Source organism: Hibiscus syriacus, unplaced genomic scaffold (assembly GCF_006381635.1).
Source record: "Hibiscus syriacus cultivar Baekdansim isolate YM2019G1 unplaced genomic scaffold, ASM638163v2 tig00116997_pilon, whole genome shotgun sequence".
Classification (NCBI taxonomy): Eukaryota; Viridiplantae; Streptophyta; class Magnoliopsida; order Malvales; family Malvaceae; genus Hibiscus; species Hibiscus syriacus.
Window position 1 is genome coordinate 6,294,042 of NW_024063513.1, and position 14,464 is coordinate 6,308,505.

The 14,464-nt window shown below is 30.9% G+C and overlaps 1 long non-coding RNA gene and 1 pseudogene across 1 annotated transcript; one reads left to right on the forward strand and one right to left on the reverse strand.

Moving 5' to 3' along the window:
* The first annotated feature begins 9,852 nt into the window (after positions 1 to 9,852).
* LOC120193936 lies at positions 9,853 to 12,540 on the forward strand (annotated as a pseudogene).
* A 963-nt stretch (positions 12,541 to 13,503) lies between these two features.
* Positions 13,504 to 14,313, reverse strand: LOC120193939. The gene is made up of 2 exons (XR_005522917.1): positions 14,173 to 14,313; positions 13,504 to 13,941 (listed from the first exon to the last, which is right to left on the reverse strand). It is a non-coding gene; the product is annotated as an uncharacterized LOC120193939 (long non-coding RNA).
* Between the last annotated feature and the right edge of the window lie 151 nt (positions 14,314 to 14,464).

The window sequence follows — 14,464 nt, forward strand, 5'->3', positions numbered from 1 at the left end:
AACCAGGCCTGATCAGAAATAGCCCAAACAGAACCCTAAACCCAACTAGGGTTTGTGTTATCACTCCCAGCCGCCATTGATCACCACCATTGGATCTGTCCTTGATCCAACGGTCCCCAGATGCTCCATCAAGAAACCCTAGGGTTATCATAACCATAGGGACCACGCGGCGCCGCCCCTGAAGCCAACCAAACCCACCGACTGTCTTCTTCCAGGTGTCTCGTCCAGACGTCGTCTCCACTGCCAGATGGTCCAACCAGTTGCTGCCGACGCTGCTGCTTCCACGACGCCGACCTCGTCGAGCTTTCCAAAAGCCAGCTGCCTCACCAAATCAGTGCTCTATGGTGAGTCACCGCCATAGCTTGGTGACTCACCAAGGATGCTACCCATGGGACCGGTCCGATGAGAGCCTCATCGAGGCTATAAAGCCTTGGCTCACCTGCAATAAAAAAAAAGACAGAGAGCAACAAAAAAAAACAGAAATGAGAGAAGGGAAAAAACGAAGGAAGACAGAAAGCTACCAACGATCCCAACCAACAACACAGCAACCAGAAGCCAAAAAAAAAGAGAGAGAGCTTACTCGGTCATCGGAGACTTCGAAACATCACCGAAAATCTTCGAACTTCGAAGGTAAAATCCTAGATCTAGGAAATCCTAAGGGTTTTTAGGATAAATAAATGCCTTATTCGGAATTAGAAAGTGAAGATCTAAGTTTTGGGAGGGGTATATCTATAATTTCGTGCATGGCCAAACCCTTTCCGCAGCCATCCTAGTTTGTAATCCTTACGTTTTAGTCACTAAAACAAATTTTAGATCCTTTTAATTCGGTATTCGAATTTTACATATATTCATTTTAGTCTTTTACATAAAACAATATATATTAGGTAAATTACTGATTTAATCCTTTACTTTTAATAATTAATATTTTAATCTTGAATGCATGTTTTTAATTTATTTTAATATGATATTCGAATTTAATATAGTTTTATTTTAGTCCGTAAATTAATAAATGAGTAAAATAACATGTTTAATCCCTGTAATTTTAAATAATTAATTATGAATTAGGTATTTAATTCTATTAGGTTATAATTTAGTCACTAATTTCAATTTTTATTTATTTTTTACAAGTTTTATTTATTTTAATATATAGTTTTAATTTTATTCATTGTTTAGTTATATGTTAATTTTATATGTTTACTTTTAATTATTAATACTATTATTATTATTTAGCCATAAATATATATATTTATATAATAAATAATATTTATTTTATTTATTAAAATCTTATTACTTTTAACTTATTTTAATCCTGTTTTAATATTTATTTATTTTTTAATATTAAGAAAGGGCAGTCTTAAAACAACTGGATGTCCATTTTCTAATATTTTTAAATAAATAAATATCCTATTTTATAAATTATATATTAATTGTTTTAATTATTTATTTATTTTTAAATATCGAAGAAAATAGCTGTCTTAAGGCACCTAGAAGTCCTTTTCTGATATTTCTAAATAAATAAATATTTTATTTATAAATATGTAAATTAATATTTTTTTCATAATTATAATTTTGAAATAATAGGATTATAAATTAAATATATTTTTGAAAATTTAAATTTCTAATAATAGAGACAATTTATAATTAAAAAGTACCAATTTTGGGCGTTGTAGGGGTGTTAATCCTTTCCTAAACGTAACCGACCACGAATCCCTTTTTATTATTAAAAAGAACGAATTTTTGGTTAAAACGCAGACTAGTTTATCTTTTAAATGATGTTTTCTTAAAAACTCTTTTAAAAGATGATTTTTTAGGTATTCGACCTACCTGACCCAAAAGGCCGATGGTGACTCCCAAAATATTTTTTTAAAAATAAAAATCATTAATTTATTCACATCACTTTTCCCGCCAAATAAAAAATTCGTACTCGGACGAAAATCGGTTACGGCACGACCCATCTCCGGATATCCAAACTAAAAAATTGTTTAATAGCTTCCGGCTTGACCACCTCCTGCCACGTACTCATAGCAGATATACAGTCCCGAAAGACGAGTGAACTGGAGTCATATAATTTTTAACATCCAACATATAAAATAAGATATTTCATAAAATGTCATGCGTGACAAAGTTCACTATTGACGACTATTTCATGCAGGTAGAATATCTCGGCGTTTCATTACAACTTCGAAAAATCATTGATTTCACTATAATGAAAATTGAAACTTATTCAATTCATTTGATTCTCTCTTTTTATAGGTACAAAATACAATAAATTGATAAAGTAAAATAAATTTATAGTAAACAATTTTTATAGATCATTAATATATAACGAAATCATAAAATTTAAATTATGATGTTAAATTTCTTTTCAAAAAAATATAAGTGATTTTTAAAAGTAACAAAATATGCGAGTTTTTTCTAAAAGAAATTTAATTATTTTTAAAATGATGTTACTATTAATTTTATTTTTATATAAATTTAAATAAAAATATTGGTATCAACAAAAGCGGCTTCACCGCTGTCCTTAATAATTTTCTTATATGAATTTAAATTAGACATACTTATCTATTGATATATCGTATATATAATTATATTTTAAGAATATGGATTTTTATTCATTATTAAAATTTATGGAGTTTAAAAGGATGTTAATTAATAAGAGAAATTACTTCACAAATTGTAGGATTGATAATAAATTTAACTTAAAATTAGTACCATTGAGTTCTCGTAGCCATAATAAAACATTCCTCAATATTGACCAAGTCCCTTCATTAAATTCACCAAAGGTTGTCATCTATTGCATTGTGACAAGAGGACCCTAATATATGTATAGTTTAGTTTTTCTATTTGTCAAAAATTATTTTTATTGAATATTTGAAGTGATTATAAGGTAATATTTATTTATAATTTTATTGGTTATTAATAAAACTCGTACACCCCACAAACACAAATTAATATTTGAATATTGTTCTTTTAAATAGAATAATATTTTCCTTTTACCAATAATCACTCAATCAATTCAAACCTTTGAAATTTATTTGTTTAATAATTTTAAGTGCATGTAAATTATATTAAGTACTTAATGATTAGGTGCATGAGTTTCCAATATGTAACCGATGAAATCTGGTATAAACAGAAATCATTCATCTTTATTCAAGAAAAGCAACTTCTCTTTTCTATTAAGATCATTAAATATGTTTGAAAAGTTATTAATTATCAAACACACTCGAATATAGAAGACATAAACAGTTTTAATTTTTAAACCAACAAGGGTTAGTTCAAGCGGTAAGTAGTTTGATATGTTTTAAGTAAAGTCTAGAGTTCGAGTATTTGTATATACATAAAATTCTTACTGAAATGTTGACCCACCAAAATTAGACGTATGATGTGAGTTGATCTAAAGTATTTCAGGCAAAGCCTTGGTAACGGAAGGGGGTAAATAGCCATAACTTAAAGATAATACGACAGCTATTGTTCTAGCAATGCCAATTATGATAGGCATTGCAAAATAAAAGAATTGGAGTTATTGCAATCTTCACCATTAACTGTTGAAGATATTATTTCGCTCCTCAGTGTTTCACTTAGAAATGACATAAAGCTATATATGCAAAGGTTCCATCGTTTCTTAGTGTATGTGTACATGCATATAAATATATATATTAAACTGGGTGAATAATGTTAGATTATATGAATGACATGCATAATAAGTAATAATTATATATTATTTATTTTTATAAAAAACATTTTAAGTTAAAATAATTTAATACAATTAAGGTTATTTTAGTTTTAGAATTAAATAAAGTACGAGTTACATATGTTTATATATCCAAATAATTAATTTATAATCGATGATAAATTGATTATTGCACGAACCAACTTACCTCAGTGATTAAAGAAATCATTATTGTTCTTAGAGATCACGAAAGAAAAAGATAAATTGCTTATTAACTAATATTAATGTATAAAGTTTATTAAGATTTATGTTCCTCAAATTACACACTACATCAAATTTGGTATATAGTGGCACTTTTAGTGGCGTTTTTTTGAGTAGATACGGCTAATGTTTTGAGATCACATTAGAGTCATTTTCTTTAAAATATTGTGTGTAAATTTAAAATATAAAAAATATCATAAAAATAAGATTTTTTATTTACCAACAGATTTAGATATGTTATTATTTTTTATTTTTTTAATTTAACAGAATACATCTTAATTTATTAAAATTTATATTAATTATAGTTTTGTTCAAACCAATTAATTATTTCAAAACGTATAAAAGAATTAATGTATAGTTATTATATTAAATTTTAACTCGTCATCGTGTGTGGAATACGATGAGTGAATTTGAACGTGAACTTTTATAAAAACGCAATGTAGACGAAACTTTGAACAATCCGTAACAGAGTAACCAAAATCCCATTTCACCTTTAGAAGGCAGCTACCGAATCTCTCCATTAAGATTTATTCAGGCATCTTTGTCAAAAAAGTAGATTTATTCCGACATCAATCACAGCTTTCTTGAACTTGAAAGAAAAATATAATGTAAAAGACTAAAGTATTTGAGACGAGTGCTTAAACAAATACCAACACCATGGCAAGGTGAGTCGTATCGTACCTCGAGCCTTGTGAGAAGCGGACACATGCTAGATGGTTGACAGCACAATTGGATCATGGTAGATTTCCTTGTCATTTGAGATTACGTAAATCAAATCAATGTCCAACTACGTGTCGAAAACATAGGGATTGTTAATTCATCACCCGACACGCGGTAATGTCCCGTATCTTAGTACATTTTACTTTTTTTTCCATGCATGATTGTTTTCGTTGAAATGATAATACTATGATGTCTAGATATCCAATGTTTGCCGAGCAGGAGCCAAAATGTTTTTTTCCCAAAGAACTTGCAAGTTATGGTAATTAAAACATAATCCAGTTCAGCATTTTGCAGTTTTGAGACATATCGAGCGACAATCAATGGTGTGCTTACATACGCATTTTTTTCCTCCAAATATCTGTTTCTTCGGATGATAAGGTTAGATCAAACGTTTGTTGACACGAAATAGGGTTTTGTCTTCTAAAGAAAAACACGCTTTATATGTGAACTGTTGGGCTCTCTTCGGCACTGTCAAAAAGAATATATTTATTATTAGCGTTCATGTGTATAACTAGGAAAATCATACGTATAAATACTTAAAAGTATTTTAAAAACAATAAAAATATTTGGACCCTTGAATACTGGGACGGAAACAGAAACTTATGTCAAGTGATACGAACTTAAGAAATTATATTAAAATTTTAAGTGATATGAAATTATAAAATTTAAGGGGCGTGAAATTAAATAAATAATTTATGTGTAATACAAAGAAACTACTTTAAATATAAGAAAATTTAAAATTTTTAGGGGTACAATCGTACATCAGTCCCCTTATCCATCCTTAAATAATGTACCTTTATTGTATGAGGTCGATTTTTTACTGTAAACACGTCGGGACTGAAACATGTTTACAGTTTATATATATGAGGTCTATTTTATTGTGTGGGTTTATTCATAACCGAAAGCGAGTATTATTGTTTTTTAAGAAAGTTGAGTGGTGTTACATTTTGATAGGGCAATAGAGTAGCAAATGAATTAAGTTTGAATGAATAACTTTTTGTTTAGATTTGTTCTTTTAATGCAAATAGAGTATGTAGTTTTATGAAAATAGAATATTCAAAATTATAATAAAGTTAAACTAGCCATTCTATATTATATTAGAATCATACAAAGAAAAATATTAAAACTCATTTAAAAATTAGAATAAAAGATAGATACAGATAAATCTGATTGCATCAATGAATGGACCACAACAAGAAACTAAACTATTGAAAGATCACCGACAATCGTAAATCAAAATTGAGTGTTGTGACTCTTGAGAAAACTATAAACTAGCACAAACCGCATATCCAAGTCCAATATGAGGTCTAAAGCAAGGGAGATCAACAAATAACAAACTAAGCGATATCTTGATTAATCGAAGTGACGTCAAATCCAACAATAAAAAATTAAACAAAAAAACATGTCAAACGACGGATAAGAAAGACAAAAAATATGTCATAAAGAAATAGAAAAATGTGACATAAATGAAGAATTGTTAGAAACTAAAATAACAAAAGAAAAATAAATCTACTGTATAAAAAAATAGATGAGAAGCAAGGAATACACACAGTCGACGACAATTACTAAGGCTGGTGCTACCGCTTATTACCCCATGTTTTTTTTTTATTTTTAATATTTTAAAATTACTTTTGTGTTAGTTTATTTAAAATTATATTTATTTGATTAATGTTATCGAATATTAAATTAATATATTCTTAACACTAAATAACCGTTCATGAATATATTTATAAAGATATAATTGAACATGCTTATGAATAATTAGAAACATATTAATGATTAATATATAATAAAAAAATAAATTATAAATGAACATTATTATTATTATTGTTATTATTATTATTATTATGTTTGATATAAAATAATCAAACATAAATATTTCAGATATAAAATAATCCAACGTTATATTAATAAAGTCATTAATATAAAAATTTTAAATTTTATAAATCAATTTATGAAAAAAACAAACAAATAAAAGAATGAGTGCATCTATTCAAGTTTTTTTTAAATACACACCTACTCAAGTAAATTCATTTAATAAATAAATTTAAAACTTTTATTCAGATTCATTTATTTTATATTTATAAATAAGGATAAAAGCTCCTTCGAGAATGAAGTGCTTAAATAATTTAATGGGTACATATGTACAGACAGACATTAGCACTGCCACAGAGTCTACTCCTATGGGTCTGGAAAATATTGTTTTTGTCAGGTATCTCTTATCGGGTTCTGTTGCATTTTATAACTTTATTTCAATATCCAAATAATTTGTTTTACGTATTACCCCTTCATGGTAAATGACAAATTTACAATGCTAAACGCTCCATTTACATATCAAAAGAGTTGGTTAGTAGAAAGAATAGTACAAATCTATCGAATAAATATTAATTCAGTTGATCTTATAACATTCAAAGGACTATAAATTTAAATGTAACATTATAATTTGTATTTTTTAAAAGAAAATTATCACATTAATTATCTTCTTGTTAAAATACGGAAACTTGTTTTAAGGTCAAACTTCAGAATCCAAAGTGTGAGACAAGAAACGGAAGTTGATGTTTACTGGTTTAGGTTATTGTGGGAGGGGGGGCATGAGACGATCAGGGGAGTTGGAAGGCTCTGGAAATGGTCCATCAAGATTGAGACATGTGTCGAAGATCCAGCTAGCCGTGATGGTGACGGGCACCACCTCGGGACTTCAATAGAAACTCCTCGGTCCGTGGCCTTTCCTCTCATTCATTCGTCGTCGAGCAATAGTGATAATTGCCATACCCGAAAACTTTGCGGTCCAATGCTGGTGAGAGGAGAGGTTCCACCTGGGCACACAGTTTCGTTAGTTTAGGTGAGATTATGTTTGGTATCAAGGACAAGAGGTGGGGCCCATCGAATCTGTTGAGTGTAGCGTTTGGGACCAAACCCCGATTGGGATTTTGGGATGGCCAGCGAGCGAGGCGGGAGATCATAAGAATTAAGCTCGCTGGATGCCACTCCCACCCTCTTTCATTTTCCCATTTATCGAAATGTAATTACTTTTTCTTCTTTTTTTTTCAAGGTTTTCCTTGCAACATGTGTAACACAGACCAACGATTGAAATTATTAAATTATTTATTTTAAAAATATGCTTAATTTTTTTTAATTAGAAAAATATGTTTCATGTTTTTTCGTTACACTTTTAAGTGTATATGCAATAACGATTGTCAAAAAAAAGTTAAGTGACATGTGTCATGTTTATAATTTAACTTAATGTAAAAATAAATGCTCAAACTGTATCCTAAGTTAACTTTAAGTGCCTAAAGAAATTTTTTGTTAAGAATAAGTGTCTAACATTTACAGCATTACACCTTTAGGTGCTTAGGCTGTAACGAACATTAAATTCAACCATTATCTAACTTGTATCTCATTTTTAGGTGCTTAAGTTGTAATAGAGGTTTGATAACAAATGAGTAGTTATTCGACGATGACAAAAACGACTGATGATAATTGACGACAACTCATAATTGAGTTATAATGAGAGATTTTAGGGTTGTTATTTTTTTGTAATTTAAAAATAAATAAAAATATTATTAAGTTTTTTTAAAAAAAATATTATAGAATATAAACATGACATGTGTTACTTAATGATTTTTTAACAATCATTACTATGTAGACACTTAAAAGTGTAATGTTGGAAACGTTAGGCACCTAAGTTTAACTTAAGGTATAATTTGAATACTTATTTATATATTAAATCAAAATATAAACATAACACGTGTCAATTAACCATTTTTTAACCATAGTTTTTGCATAGGCACTGAAAAATGCAAAGAAGAAAATGTTAGGCATCTTAAAGTTTAACATTAAAAACATTAGACATGTTTTTATTGAAAAATATAACCTCGTCTTTAAGAACCTAAAATTAACTTAATATATAATTTGAATACTTATTTTTATATTAAACCTCAGAATTATAAGTCTAATTATGTTTCCATTTCTTGCATTCTTCACCTATTTAAAATTTAATATATGTACTTTTAATTTCATGAATTTAAATTCTGAATAGTAATTTATTGAGATGCCGCACTATATAATTATATAAATAAATAAGATGTAGTTATCGAGATAACTCTAATATTTAATTAAATTGAATAAATAATTATTTCACAATTGATATTTCAAATTTAATATTAAATTAAAGTTTTGTTTAATTAATTTGGAATAGGTGTACATTATTTGTTTCAAAATAACTTTCAATAATTTAATATTCATATCTATAATATTTGTGATATTTAAAATCAGAATTTCAAAAAATAACAATAATTTATTTATCACCAAAATTGATTGGTTTGTGTATACTAAATTACGAGAGATAAAGAAATGTGTGGATAATTTTGAATTGGCTTATACGTGGTGAAAATTGTCTGTAAAATAATATCCAATGGTTTTGGGGGGATTTTGTATGAATATCTTAATGTTACGAGTGGTGTTATTCAATAGGACAAAAGGGCCATGCCCCCACAATTTGAAGGAATTACTATTAAATCTCTTAAAATTTTATAAATTTATATTTTATATTTTTAAATATTTGAAAAAAAATTATTTTACTGTTAAAATTATAAAAATTCATATTAATATATAATTATAAATTAAGTTGTATTAATATTATCAAAATTTAAATATACATATATATAATTATAAAAAATACAACTATATAAATTTTATTTTATTTTTATATATTATTTTTTCTTGAAAATAAAAACTTCAAAATTATTATGATATACTTGATATATACACACAATAATTTTTTTTCTTAACATTTTATTTTAATAATACTTTTATTCTTATTTCTCAAATCATAACTTGTTTTCTTATAGTAGTTTTAATTATTTTTGTTGATTAAGCTAAGATGAATACAAATTAGTTTTAATTTTTGAATAAACACTAAAGAATTAAATTAAAGAAAAATAAATTTTCTTTCCAAATACTTTAATAGAATAAAAAATAATTTTTTTAACAAACCCAACAAATCTGCTACTAAAATTTAATTCTATGTTAAAAGTTTCTATAAATTAAATGTTAATAGTTATCGTCATAATTTCATTTTATTTTTAAGAAAAAATGAATAAAGTTTCATGTATATGCATACGTCCTTCTTGTATCTATCTTCTTTCAATTCCTATATAAGTCATTGCCCTCTCCTCCCCCCAGCGACTCAAATCGTCAAAAACCTAATTTCGCATTGTATTATAGAAGATTGGCAGCTCCAAAGGAGATCAGAGTCCCCCGAAAGAAAAATGGCTGCAATTCTTGCATATGCAATCATCTTCCTTTTGAGTCTAGTCTGGTATAGATTGGTAAGAAGGCAAAAGAAGAAACACCAGGGAAAAGCTGAGACGGAGCTTCCTCCTGGATCAATGGGATGGCCTTACATAGGAGAAACTCTCCAACTCTATTCTCAAGACCCCAATGTGTTTTTACTTCCAGACAGAAAAGGTTTTCAAACCCTCTTCGTTTTGATGCTTTCTTTTCTGTGCCTTTTTCACTGAACTTCATTACATGGTGGTTCAGGTATGGAGAGATTTTCAAAACTCGTATATTAGGCTGCCCTTCCGTCATGCTGGCTAGCCCCGAGGCTGCTGGGTTTGTTTTAGTAACAAAAGCTCACTTGTTTAAGCCCACGTACCCCAGCAGCAAGGAGCGTCTCGTTGGTCCAGCGGCGTTGTTTTTTCACCAAGGAGAATACCACACTCGTCTTAGAAGCTGGTTAAGGCCTCATTGTCTATCGAGGCTATTCGGAACTTGGTGCCACATATCGATGCCCTAGTAGCCTCTACTATGGATTCTTGGCCCGAGGGGCATGCCGTTAACACCTTTCATGAAATGAAAAAGGTTTGTTCGAATGTTCGGTCCAATGTCGTCGTCAAACAAATGATTGGGGTCAATGATTTTTATACTTCTTTTTCCCACTTTAACGGAAATACTGGGACAAACTGTTTTATTTTTTCATATATTAAAATGTACAGTGTTGAAAAGTTTTGTTGATATTATAACTGCGTCCAAATAATTGCAGATTACTTTCGAGGTTGGTATACAAATGATTTTTGGCCGTCTGGAGGCTGGATATCGAGAGGAGCTGGAGAAGAACTACTTCATAGTCGACAAAGGCTACAATTCCTTCCCTACAAACATCCCTGGAACCCCATACAGAAAGGCATTACAGGTAATAATGATCTTATCTCTGTTAGTTGACTCCTTGAATTCTTTCATATTTCATGTAATTAATACGAATTCCCTGCAGGCAAGAAAGAGGCTACGCAAGATATTGAGTGGTATCATAAGTGAAAGGAAGGAGAAGAAGTTGCTCGAAAAGGATCTGGTGGGCTGTCTGTTGAATTCCAAGGATGAAAAAGGTGAAGTTTTAACCGATGATCAAATCGCCGACAACATCATCGGAACACTTTTCGCTGCTCAGGACACCACGGCTAGTGTTATGACATGGATTTTCAAGTACCTCCATGACAATCCGAAACTTCTGGAGGCAGTCAAGGTGGGCCTTGAACAATCCATTTTTTTTTTCTTCCAGTGTCTAGAACGGTCTTTCTTTATGAACAATACTATCATTTATTGATGGTCTTTGTCATTGAAATTCTATGTCCAGGGAGCATAATCTTAATAAAACTAATGGGTGAGCCTGTCTTTGTAGGCTGAACACAAGGCAATTAAAAGATTGATTGAAGAAAGCAATCAACCTCTGAGTTGGTCACACACAAGGAATATGCCAATTACTTACAAGGTGACTGAGAACCGTGATAGTTCTTTTTTGTTGAATCCCCTAAGTTGGATTTAGATACCCGAATCTTGGCTAACAGTGGAAAGCATTTGACTGGGTCAGGTTATATTAGAGACACTGAGAATGGCAAGCATCATATCCTTCACTTTTAGAGAAGCAGTCGCTGATGTGGAATACAAAGGTAAGAATAAATCAATTCATGTCACATACACACACACACAAAAAAAAAAAAGCATATCGGACGTCAAATAAAACTGAACATAAAATGGCATATAAGGCAATTGCTAACTCTAAAATTACCAACAGGTTACCTTATTCCGAAAGGTTGGAAAGTGCTGCCTCTGTTCAGAAACATTCATCACAATCCTGACATTTTCTCCGATCCCCGGAAATTCGATCCTTCAAGGTTTGAGGTGTGAACAGACACGAAAGTATTTTCGACATATACATTGCGTTTGGATATTTTCATTTCCCTGGTTCATTTATGAGTTTGGTATAATCATTTATGGCTTATGATTAAAGGCGTTTCTTTTGGTTTGTTATACATTAGATGAGTTATTGTCATTGTATGATGTAGGTTTCCCCAAAACCCAACACTTTCATGCCATTTGGCAGTGGAGTGCATGCCTGTCCTGGAAATGAGCTTGCAAAGTTGGAGATGCTTATAGTGACCCACCACTTGGTTTCTAACTTCAGGTATGTTGTTTGAAAACCAAAGTGAAAATAATATTTGTCAATTTTTAAGGGAATGTTCTACTATATGATTGTTTTTGGACAACCCTTAAATGATATTCTTGTTCAGTTGTTCATGTTAGTGGCTATATGAAATAAGGTGACTAAATTCATAAAAATGATGGAGAAGGACAACGAGAACACGTATTATAACTGCTGTTGGAAGATGACTTGTTTGCAAAGAATAGCTGCTGACAGTCACATTTTTGTTGGGGTTTGCAGATGGGAAGTGGTAGGATCCGAAAGTGGGATTCAGTATGGCCCATTTCCAGTTCCTGTACAAGGACTTCCCACCAGATTTTGGAAAGAATCTACAACATAGAAAAGGCAGGCATGGATGATGGGTGTGGATTATAATAACAGCAGCAACGCAATGCTCACCTACAGTAAATTTACCGGCTATTTCCAGTTTTTTGGAATAGCAAGTTGTTTTCCCATCCATCCCAGTTTTGAGTTCATTGTCATTGTCATTCAAAGCCTTTCTTTGCTATTTTCTCTTTTAGTTGTAGCTCCAGAATTGATATTTAGGGTAATCGAAAGGCTTCCATTAGAAATCAAATAGTATTCCAAGTTTTACATTTATCTGCAAAGCATTTTCAGAAAGGAGTAAACATCATATCTTGCCGTTTTCCATAAATCATGACTAAATCATGGCCACACCTATGATGTACCCTTGGAGCTCTCTGTCATTGGCTGCATAGGAGACATTTTAAACAACCATTGGCTAAGTTGGAATAGATGATCTCCGGCAGGTTAGCATCCCGCGAAGGACACCCAAGCTTGCAGACCACAGTTTGTAGTGTCTTCAATTATGGACCCTACTAATTAGATGTGGATACCAGAGCTCGATAGCCTTGATTCGATTTCCATTTAACAATTACCAGGCAACACCTACTCTGGTTGGCCATGATATTTTTAAGCATATTTTACTAATGTGGTGAATGCATTACCATAACCCTGCTTAATCAATTTAGATGTGGATACCAGAGCTCGATAGCCTTGATTCGATTTCCATTTAACAATTACCAGGCAACACCTACTCTGGTTGGCCATGATATTTTTAAGCATATTTTACTAATGTGGTGAATGCATTACCATAACCCTGCTTAGTCAATTTAGATGTGGATACCAGAGCTCGATAGCCTGGATTCGATTTCCATTTAACATGGCAACACCTACTCTGGTTGGCCATGATATTTTTAAGCATATTTTACTAATGTGGTGAATGCATTTCCATAACCCTGTTTAACCACACTTTTCAATTGTTGCCATTGGATAATCTTTATTCAAGACAGACATTGAACCTAATCATCATGCACTGGCCTGGTAAGTGGCCAGGGATTTATATGTTTTTCCCTAATTTGAATCATGTCACATTCCTGGTCATCTAATTCTAGATATGCCATATCTAGTGTTTGACTTGAGAGATTCAATGATTTTTACAAAAACCATATCTAAAAGGCTTCTTATTCTTCAGCAGATATTTTCAAAGCATATAACTAAACAGACAAAGCCATCGATCATATAGCGCAAAACAATGGGGTTAAAAGGAAAACAGCTTCACTTTCCAAGTAAATCCTGTAAATAATGATTACAGTAGTAATATGTTCTATGGTAGATAATGTAGTCCAATCTATTCCAAGTATCTTACTGATTATTTTTCTGCAGAAGCAAAGTTTGAAAATACTGGCCACCTTTTCTTTGCTTAGGCATCTTCATTTGTCGACGTATATTTCTTTGACGGCTTCAACAATTCTCTCCTTGTCTCTGGTTGGAAATGCTTCCAAGAGAACTCCATTTTTATAGAAGTACGATAAAAATATTTATCAGTTTATATAGTTCATGGAATACTCTTTGAGTCCTCACAGATTTGCTAGAAACATAAACAAGGGGGAAACATGTTTCGACAAGAACAGCAAGCTAAATTAAGAAACTGGGTATTAAAACTGGAAGATTTTGCAAAGGAGACTGTTGATCATATTACTTGGAAATTGGAAAAAAATATTAAAGAACAGCAGCTTACCTGGGGGAAGTCGAGACTCGAGAGTCGTGAGTGGAGACATCAGAGAAGTGAAGAAACTTCGAATGAGAAACGGACACGCCAACACCATATCCGCTTTTCAAGTTCCAGATTCTATCCAAATATCCCTTTGTAATCTAACCATTGTTTTCCCTTATTATTTGTCTTAGTGGGACATCATTTTGTCCCAAATCCAATCCCACTGTAATTATTCTAACAAAATCAAACCGAATTAACATGTATACAGTTACGGTACTCCAATTAAATGGGAACAGTCTTTTCCTCCTTTCTACTT